The sequence below is a fragment of the Dermacentor andersoni genome, chromosome 4 (assembly GCF_023375885.2).
Source record: "Dermacentor andersoni chromosome 4, qqDerAnde1_hic_scaffold, whole genome shotgun sequence".
Classification (NCBI taxonomy): domain Eukaryota; kingdom Metazoa; phylum Arthropoda; class Arachnida; order Ixodida; family Ixodidae; genus Dermacentor; species Dermacentor andersoni.
In genome coordinates, this window is record NC_092817.1 from 129,230,414 (window position 1) to 129,241,492 (window position 11,079).

Genomic DNA, 11,079 nt, shown 5'->3' on the forward strand with positions numbered 1-11,079 from the left:
GCAAAAAAATGATACATGTTATTTTTGACCGCAATGTTGTGTAAAAGTAGGCGCGTGATCCACGGTTTCGTAGTCTTATTCTTGGAACTTTGTTTACTTCTAATCTTTATAGGAAAGGCCAGCTCGTAGCAGTGCATGAGACTAGCACAAGAAATGTTATATGCTTGATTTAGATCGCTTTGCATTATTATCGGTTCCCAGTTTGCCTTCTCGATAAGAGAGCGGAAGACCGCTAAAGAATTTGGAATGAAATATCGATATGAATTCACATTTATTTTTATACATTTATCTTTCGTCATCGCTAATAAACAAAACGTAGGTAGATGATCACTCAAGTCCAGTGGCAGCAGACCAGCAAGAACATTTGAGCAAGGCGTGTTCGTGATGGTGACATCTAACAACGTCGCGATATTCGCCATAATGCGAGTGGCTAAATCGATAAGATTTTCACAGGCATAATAAGTATTTTTTATGTTTTAAGTTTTCGTGCATTAGCATCATTTCTTAACATGTTAATGTTCAAGTCACCCATTTTGAGAAACTCAGAACCAGTGTTATATGTGTAATTTAGAAGTTCATCAATGAATTCGAAAAAGGACGTCTTATTACCACAAGGAGGCCTATATACCACAGATACGTAAAACGATTTCAAACATACAGTCAGACATTCTACATGCTCATTAGTAATGGTAAGATTTGAAATGGCCTCGTGCTGATGAAGTTTTCGAAGATACATAGCGGTGCCGCCACCGCGCCCACTAGTTCGTGTTGTGCCTTGGTATATGTACTCATCAAATTGCGGTGAATTTTCGGACTGCGTTAGCGATGTCTCAGTAAAAAGCAACATATCGAAATTAGACTTCAAAATTCCAAGCAATTCATGTAGTTTATCGCGTTTGTTTTTGATACTACGTATGCTGAAATGCATCATTCACATAAAGTTCTTAGAATTTAAATGAGAAACGGAGGAATGAAATGAATCATAATCATGATATGCAGAAGAGCCGTACCCGGGGCTAGCCATGTGTGGTGGTTTTCGTACACGCACTTGTGTTCAACAAGAAACGAGGCATTCATTCGACCAATTTATCAACGTCGTCCAGACAGACTAGACGAAAGACGGGTGATGCTTCATTTCGGCTAGCGAAAATTTTTGCACCGGCTGTCCACACGAATTTCTAGTTAACAACTCGTTTCTTCCTAATGGCAGCCCCGAACAGTTGCTTGCCCTCCTTCGTCAAGTGTTCATTGTGAATACGAGTTGATACTTGCCAAATTCGAGCGTTTTAGTGTCGATCCTTGCTTTCTTTAACTTGGCTAGAATTTCATTCCTCTTTGCACGACGAACAGAACGAACAATAATGTTGGAATCATTATACATAGCAGTGGGGACTCTGTGGCAGACGTGTATATCACATTCTTCAACGTTTTCTTTTACAAGTTCCCCAATTTTCGTCACCACTGACATTCGCTCACTGCCAAGAGGTACGCCCTTGCTTTCAAGATTGTTTGATCTCTAGTATTGGTCAAGATCTTCCAGCCTACGCGTAAGTTTAGCGTTCTTGCAACTTCAGGTCCTTGTTTTCGCGCAGCACTTCACGCAACTCCTGTCTGATAAATTTCAGTTCCTGCATATCATGCCTCAGGCCTTTCAGGTCATTCAAAGCTTCCTTGATTTCATACAACTCAACGGTCAATTCACTCCGCAGATCATCAACTAACTTCTCAGTCATTATGTGTAGCTATGTAGCCAGTATCCGGAAAAAAAACTCTTACACACAACTTAGTCAATTTTGACAGGGCAGTTCTCGTTCGGCAGCAGTGCACATGTGTAACACTAAAGAAAGACGAATAGAAATTGGCAAATCTCACCTGCAAGAGCAGATCTCTTTTAGTTGTGCACTCCATGTGCACCACCACCGAACCGCAAGCGTAGGTAGGTTGGCTGGCGCCTTTAGTAACCAGCCGTAGCGTCAACCTCCACGAAGCGGATGATGCCGATTGCCTTGCTATCACCGTGGGTGTAGCAAAACAGCCTCGCTTGACGATAGCAGATCTATCAACTGTCTTGGTCTTGGAAACTTCCTCCTTGGCCTCCGCTCCGCTACGTGACCTGCCGTGGCCTGCCGGAAGCATGCCGGAACCATGTCCCTGACCTATGTTGCCGGAACCACTGTATCATACCTTGTATGCTATCATGCACGAAGGAGACGTCCTAAACAGGGTAAAGAGGATGTCATTAAGAGCCTTAACAAAGTCTTTGTTCTTTCATCTTCATAGCGGTACGTTTCCGGTCAAACCTTGCCTCCAGTAAAAGGGTATATTTGTTCCCTGGAACATAAACTGCATGATTCGCAACAAACAAGAAACGATCGACTGCACATTCTTGGACTGCTGGGATGCAATGTTCTTATGGCGCATCCGCAAGCGAAGGTTGAAGAAATAATTACCGGTCGCTGCTTATGGAATTCGCTCCCTGTCCACAGATAAAACGGGAGGCGTGCCTTATGACAAGGTTATGTTGATGTGCATGTACAGCTCGTGGAAAAAAAAAAGTATGGCTGTTCGAAGAGCAGATACCGATGCCCGACCTGTCATAGAGTATTGCATAGAAAATTTCATGCACATAAGAGAAATCTGCAAGAACCAAGACGAACTATCTAGTATGCATTAATATACTGGATGACTTCGTGTCACTGAAGCACCTTTAACTGCAACAGGCCAGCATTATGGACGTCTCAATTTAGCATTATCAGTCTTATGAGTTCTTAGTACGTGCATGTATAGTGTCTTGTCCACGAAAACTGGCAATAAAAAAATTGACAGTCACTTTAGCATGCGGCAAAGCGCGGGAAGGCGAAAGCCAGCGCGCTCAAGAGATATCAATTAAAATATTGGACGTTCTCATTCAAATGCGTTGCTACTTCTTATTACTTGCTTTCTACCACTAAAGGTCGTGGGTTCAAGTGCTTTAATTAGGGCTATCTTTATTATCTGTGTCTTAATAAACTTCACCCTAATTAACACCAAAGGCTGTGAGTTCGGCTACGACCAGAGGCCGTGGTTCGAGTGAATTCATTAGCTCTATATTGATCCTTTGAGGGTCAATGAGGTGAATATACGGCGCCGCGAACAAGTCCAAATATGGCCGCTGCCTATGTTTACGGCGTCGTTTGTACGTTTAAAAAGCGCGCCAATTTCCTAACATTTTCTTGTGTATCATGTGCTGCCACTACGTGGGAATACAGGGAATTTTATTCGCGCGCCTCCCTCTCTCGGTTTTCGTTGCATGGCTTGTCTTAGAGCTAGTTTACTCCCGCCGTGGCCTCCGCGATCAGCTCCGGCGGCGCGCCGTTGCTGAACGGAGCTGATCGCGGAGGCCACGCTCCCGCGCGTCTATATACTACGGCTCGCACATTGGCGCGCGCGAGGGCGGGTGGTGATTCGGGTTTTCTTCCGCTGGTCGTTTCGGCTTATTTCGCTTGCAAAACTGCTGGCTATCTCGTTACTAATCGCTCAAAGGGCTACCGCTTGTTTCTCGCTCGTTTAGTGAAAGATGCCGCCGTGCATGCGTTTCCGTTGCTTTATTTTTTGGACACTCGCGAAAAGTAATTGCCTCTGGTTGGCGATAAGATGAAGGTTAGCGGAAGTTTGTCACACGTTTTGCTTTTTTGACGGGCACACAACCACACAGTTTTCTTGAGTGCGCGCACCTACGCACTTCGATTACGCTATGGACGTAAATATTAGTGTAAGAGCAGAAACAGGTGAGAGTTGCGAAATATTATCGTGTGCGCATTTTTCAAAGCCTTGAACTATATATGTGTAACAATGCATCAAATTTTTAATTCTTATAGGTTTATTTCCTTTTTTATTGTTGTTATTCATGAAGGAAGAGTACATATATACCAACGCCAAATACGTTTTTCTCAGTTTACGGGCTTCCCTTCCCAACGTGGGTGCGGCCCGCGACCCCTGCCGACCACTAAACCAAGAATGGGTGGGAAGGGGTTCCTCAGGACCCAATAAAGTTCTTTCCTCCTCCTCCTCAGTTTTCGGTCACCCTAGAAACATTACGGTAAATTTTTTCGAAATAAGTCCCTACGAAGAATTGGAATCTGCAATAAAAAAATCGACCCTGGGCGGTCGCATATGGCGAACAAAGTTGGGTCGATGTGGCAGCGATGTGGAAGAAGACGACGATAAACGCGCCAGCAGTGGCCCGAGCGCTCCGCTTTTCTGTACTTAACAACGCGACATTGAAACGTAGAGAACTAATGGTGGATTGCGCTTGGTCGATCTGGAGCACGGTGGATCTGGATCAACCGGCTCCGCGGCGGAACGCTCCTCATTGATCTGCCGAGCAGAGATGCATTTCTCCGCAACTCCGACGACGCGTTGGCGTCACTTCCGAATTGTCCGAGTGGCTTGGCTGTTTTATGCTCTTTTTCAGGCGTTGATTGGTAGTTCTATGCAGTTGCTTACATTTTAGAAATGGCCTCATTCGACCGTGTGGCAGTGATTCTTGCCTTGAGCGATTGATTCTGAGAGCAGCTCTAGTTACTCGGAATGTGCGCCTTCCTCTATAAGAAACGTAGTTAACATGGGGTAAGCAGTGCGCTAATGCCGGATCTAAGTGCGCTAATGAACGAATTCGTAATAAAATGCCCCACTTACTCTGAAAAATGTTGCTTTGAAGGCATTTCTCGACGGCAAGTGCTCGTTCCCCGAGGAAACCATTTTCTCCTTGAATTCGGAGGCCCTCACCTTCCACATGTGCATCTTCTTTTTCACTTTATTTAGCTCACTTCGAGTGCACAGTGAATCAGAGTCACTGTGACAGTGCTAGTGACAGTGCGGGCCCACTTGTGCCGCAGTCAATGAAATGTTATCAGTTGCACCAGTCGCGCACATCGTTCTAAAATTTTCCAGCCGAACGTGAGCTCATTTCACTCTAGTGACTTACGTGTTGGCGAATCCCTGAAACAGTATTTTCATGGGGACGCTGCGCCTGGTGCAATCTGGCATGTTCATCTTGAAGAGTTTTGTTCAAGATGCTGGGGTACATGGCAGCCCTTACCGTCTCCCAGTTTTGTTTCTGTTTCTACGGCATATAAACAATGGACGTAAACACACATTGAATCTGTGAAATTAATACACAAAATGCTCTGGTAACATTAATCCGATAGCGTGTATCTTTGCTTTAACTCATATTTCAGGGAAGCCCGTTCTCCATTGCTGTACTGCTTGTTTGTAAAGCAGGCACTAGCATTTCTTTCACTTTTATTGCGCCCGTCTCGACCCCATCGTCCGAGTTAGTACTGTCGGGAACACGCCGAATTGCCGAGTTTTGAAGTTTTTAGACTTCATTAGTTGATTTACTCCGGCTTCGTTTTCTAAACACTCCATAATAACAGTACTAAGGATTAAAAAAAGGACTTTCAATGGATCCCAAGGACATACCTGGTAGGATGAGCACTTGGGCGTTATAGTAGCCTGCGCCTCCTCGGTCCACTATGTCACGCCAAAAATGCCAAATAACTGATGTGCTTGTCGAAGCCTAAATCGTTCTGGGGCTGAAGGTTTTTTATGTCCGAGGCCGGGATAATGTGAATCTTTCTGTCGAAACCCCTCAGGTATCTCACAACGGCAAACGATTTAGCAGCAAAAGCAGACAAAGTTCAAAGCATCGCATGACCCAGAGTAAGAACTTGCCCATATTGGACCGGAGTGAATTGGAGCGCTCGCCAAAGTAAAATATATTGTAGTTACTAAATATACGTAAGTGAGAAAGCAAATGTCACAGCAATAACAATATTTAAGTGACAATGAAAGTAAAAAAACTATAGATGAAACATTTTTACAAAGATATTTTGTTTTCTTTGCGCAACTACTATCCAACATATTCAGCCCGATCCAGTCATCCAGCTCTCGCCGTAGTGTGAGCCTCCATTACTGGCTCCATTTTTAGCAACCATGGTTCCTCAAAAGCAGTATATAGGACTCATGAACAATGCTCATGACATTCCGAGATACAGAAGAACGTATCTTCAAAGGCGTACTATGTCACAGTGCGATTAGCATCAAGCCCTGTCGGAAGACAACGATGGCAACGGTGATGCGGTGTCGACGTCAGGTGTGCCGCATAGTGACGTAGACATTAAGGAAATGATGCAAGACGATAGCTGTCAACCTGAGTACGACTCCAAACAATCTGAGGCGCAACTGTCCGTCGAAACTGATAGGGAAGTACCCCCAATACAGGCGGACGACGTCGATGAACGATCGGCTAACGACTTGCTGGTACAGGCACTGTACTTTTCATTGGACTTAGGTTGTCGGGGAAGGCAGTTGAACTCTGCAGAAGCTCAACGCGCACATAGTTGATATCGCGATATTCCGGCGTCAAAGTGCCTTTTCGAAAAACAAGGAGCCAATTTTTGTGAAGCCCGGCTCCATTCTTGCTGTGCACTTCTCATGAATTTACTAGCTGGGACATCGGGCGACCTGCAAGAACGCAATAGGTTGCAGGTAAGTTGCTCTCTCCGTAAAAGCAACCTCAGTGGGCAGAATTTGGTGCTAGACGGCCACTTTTTAACAGATTGCCTATTGTGCAGAAAATTTCTTCGATGCTTTCCGATAAAGCCTTGGCTATTGCGCTGGTTGAAAGGCTGCAGTCTATTGACGGAGTACGGGCCGGCACAGACACGAACGAGGTGTCTGACATTATTTATTTATTTATTATACCTCAAAGGTCCCTAAATGGGACATTACATGAGGGGTGGGCACATATTGAAAATGGCGTGTCAGGTTAGGTACTGTGAGTTGAAAGATAGTCTTTGATGGCAGCTTTGAAACAAGAAATGTCAGTGATGAGGGCGATGTTAGAAGGAAGGATATTCCCTTCAAGGGCTCTGTGCAGAAAAAAAGAACGTTTATACATAGTGAAAAGAGAGCGTGGTAGATACACAGCATTAGGATGGGTGTGGGGCAGAAGCGATGGGCTGGAATGATGCTTTGGTTGCCTGTGGTCTGTGAATGAAGGAACCTAAAAATAAAAGGAAACGAGCACTTTTGCAGTGGGAGGTGAGTGAGGGAAGACACAACCGGGATTTTAATGCTGAAATACTTGTAAAATAGGAGTAGTCAGAAAGAATGAATCTGGCAGCTCGGTTTTGAACCGATTCAATGGTGTGAATCATGTTAACCTGATGGTAGTCATAAATAGCACAATCTAGTTTAGTTCGGATCAAGGTTTTATAGGAGAGTAATTTGACTGAGGGAGATGCTGAAGACAAGTAATGGCGCAGATAACCTAGTAATCAGTTGTAAGAATTAGTTAACTGATTGATAGAATGGGTCCAAGATAAGTCACTCGATGTATGCACTCCTAGGTTTTTAAATGTTTCACACTGTGTTCAAGTGTAGTTGTTAAGCGAGTAGGAAGTTACTGCATAATTACGACGTCGATGAAAGCGCACGTGAGAACACTTACTAAATTGAGGGACATGCACAATTTGCTGCACCATGCCTGGATTTGTAGGTCTTCATGAGCAGTCTAAAGCATTTGTTATTTGTCGGTATCAAATGCAATCGTCCGCGAAAAGGCGCATGTTGGATGATAAGTGGAAGGTCATTAATATATATGAGAAATAGGAGAAGCCCAAGGCTAGAGCCTTAGGGTACACCAGATAGTATAGAAGATAGGATTGAGGAGATTGAGTTAACGGAAACAAACTGAAGGCCGCCGGTTAGAAATTCCCGAATCTAATTAAAGATGTCTGGTTGAAGATTACGGTGCAAGAGTTTATGCAGGAGAATACGTGACACTTTATCGAAGGCTTCTTCGAAATCCACAAAGAGAGCGTCAGTGGGGATGTTGCGACGAGATGAGAATGAAACTCGTGTAGGAACAGAGCAAGTTGAGTGTCGCAAGAATGAGCTTTGCAAGATACGTGCTGGTTAGGATGAAAGAAATTGACAGATGATAGGAAAGTGTCAATGTGGGAATGTATAACGTGCTCCATTAGTTTCGAGCAAGCACTCGTGATGGAAATCGCCAGTGATTGCTCCTTTTTTAAAGATGGGAGTTATTTTACCAATTTTCCAGTCAGTGGGGACTGATCCGGTTGTGAGAAACTTTCCCTTTAGAAAAAGACTGCTGATGTGCTTTACGCTTTTCAGTACCTTGGAGTTAATGCCGTCAGTACCATACGGGGATGAATTTTTTAAGGAATGGATGATTTTAATAATTCCGTTCACATTAAAAGTAATGTTTGTCATAGAGGGATAAGTAGAAGGTGGTAATACGGGAAGTATTTCAGGGTACTCATGAGTAAAAGCAGAACGAAATGTAGCGTTTAAAGGGTCAGCGACCTCGGTTTCGGGGACAGGGGAGCCAGAACTGTCATGTAGAAAAACAGTGCTGGGCCACTATTAACGCATTGCCAGAAACGTTTTGGGTTACTGTGCAACATATAGGACAACGTGGTTGAAAAAAAGCCACGTGTGGCCTCTGCAATCTGCTTGTTATATTCCTTGACTGTAAGGTAATATTTCTCCCACTTAATTTCCGATTGAGAAGAGTTTGCAGAACGGAAGGGACGTTTTTCCTTGTTGTTTAGTCGTTTTAGTGTGCTGTTAAACCATCAGGATTGCTTCTGTTCGTTAATTGTTATGTTAGGAACGTACAATTCAAGCAGACGCAGGAATCACGATATAAAGAGTAACCAGTTAGACTCGAGTGAACGAAGATAAAAGTCAGCTGTGAATCTACCGCAAAAGGTTGTTAAATCTCTGGTCATACTGTCATAATCGCCTCTGTCATAAAGCGTGAGTGTTTTTTTAGTTTTTGCTTGATTGCACATATGGCATGAAAAAGAAGCCTGCAGTATCTTATTGTCACTGAGGTCATTCAGATACGAGATAGGGGAAAGGTTCTCAGGGTGTGAAGTTAGCACCAAATCCAAGATGTTAGATGAATGGGCTTTAGTGCTAGTGGGATGACTGATAACTTGGGTTATTCCAAATCTGAGACGTGCTGGTGAGCTCGCTAGCCATGTTACTTTTTGGTACCGAGGAAGTTAGATTAGACCAATCGATTGATGGGAAGTTAAAACCGCCTAACAGTAGTACAGGCGTGTTAGTATACGAGGTAGTTATCTTGCATAAGGCGTCATGGAAAGGCGGTAGAAATGACGTGTCAAGAGGAGGAGGGCGATAACAAATGCGAAGAGAGATTCGCGGGAAGGATGCGGTACAGTAAAGCCAAAATAGTTCAAGAGGTGAGAATATGGTAACCGGGATGCAACGTAGATGGTGACTCATGGCGATAAGGACGCCATCACCACGAGTATCATTGGCTCGATCTTTGTGAAATATGTCGAAGTCGGGAAGGAAGAGGCAGGATCTCATAATCTATAACAGATGAATTAAGCCATGTTTCTGTTAGGCAAACAACATTACTTGAAGATGAGCTACTGAGGCCACATGAAGAATCACGCTTTGGAATGACACTGCGGATATTAGTGGACAAAAAAGCAATAGAAGGAGAGGTGTTATGAGGCTTCGACTTTGGTGATTGCTAAGCTTTGCGCTTGACTACCGTATCGGCTTACTGTTCGAAAGTGTAGGTTTTGTTGCCAGAAACGAGTTCGTCGAAATGTAATTTGAACGGGATATTGTTCGTCTTGCTAAATTCAATGAGCCGCTTACGAGTTAGGTGAACCGGGGGGAAAAATCTTCGGAGATGCCAATAGTTCTTCCTCTGAATTTGTTAGCTTGTGAAAGGATGTGGTCTTTATCTTTGAAGTGAGGGAATTTAACAATTGCTGGTCTGGACCTGCCATGGTGATAAGTTTCGAGCCTATGAGCGCGTTCGATTTCACGTGGTTCAATAGGAGACTGAAGGTGCTAGATGCAGTGAATAATTATTAGTTTTTCGGACTCTCACCACGCTTCATTCGGACAGTTTTTTTAGCCCATAAAAACAAGGTTACAACGATGATGTTTGTAGTCGGCGGCGTCAGCGTGGGCAGTCAGAACAGACACAACGGCCATGCAAGCGGTAGTTGCCGAACGTAGTGTGTCAATTTCAGCCACGGTACCGACGAGTGCTGTGCACTCAGTTTTGATTTTGGTCAATGTAGAGTTAAGTTCGAGAAATCGTTTTTCGTGGTCTGACAAGGCTACTTGAATTGATTGAAGTTTGTCTAGTAAAGCTGACTGCCCGGACTGACGCTGTCGTAAAGTGGCAGGTTGTTCAGGGTTTGCCGCGTCAGCAGCATAAAGGGGCCGGGGTTCGGTTCAATGTCACCGGGCATTAGTAATAAGTGAAACTAATGCAAGAACAGCCATAAACAGTGGTGAAAATTGAATGTGGGCTTAGCAGCACGAGTAACGTTCTAAAGCTAGTTCGCTTAGCAAAACGGGAGTAACTATTAGTTACTTGCATGGCAAAAAGCAGCGGTTGTTAAGCATCAACCATCGTTGGCGTGCCGCCAAGCGCACTGAAAGCGGGGTGGCGTTGGGGAGGCAATATGTGTTGTCTTGACGGAAATGATGACGTAGTAGCAGAAGCGGAACATGAACCCGTGTTAAGATAGATACCACGGCGGAAGGAAGGTCACCGACGGCAGATGACGTGGCTTGATTGATACATTTGCGCACACGGCAGACGCAGTAGCGTGAACCAGAGAAGTCTGTTGCACGAAACACGGGATAGGTCCAGGAGAGCATATTAAGTCACTGCTGTTCGGCAGCAAAGTAATGAAATCAGCGGGGTTTCCGAGGGCAAAATCCAGGAGACCGATCGACGCCAGGCCAAGGAACTGAATGGCAAAAAGCAGCGATAGGTAAGCATGAACCATTGTTGACGTGCCGCCAAGCCCACTGCCGGATGGTTCCCTCTACAGGAGGCTGAGAGAGAAATTGAAAAACCATGACGTGATGCGCACACTCCATGCTGATGGCAGCCGAGTTTCTAAATCATCGAAGTTTTCTATTTGGCCGATACAGATAACTGTCAACGAGCTGCCACCGAAGATGGGACACAAAAATGTCGTCGTGAGTGCCTTATGG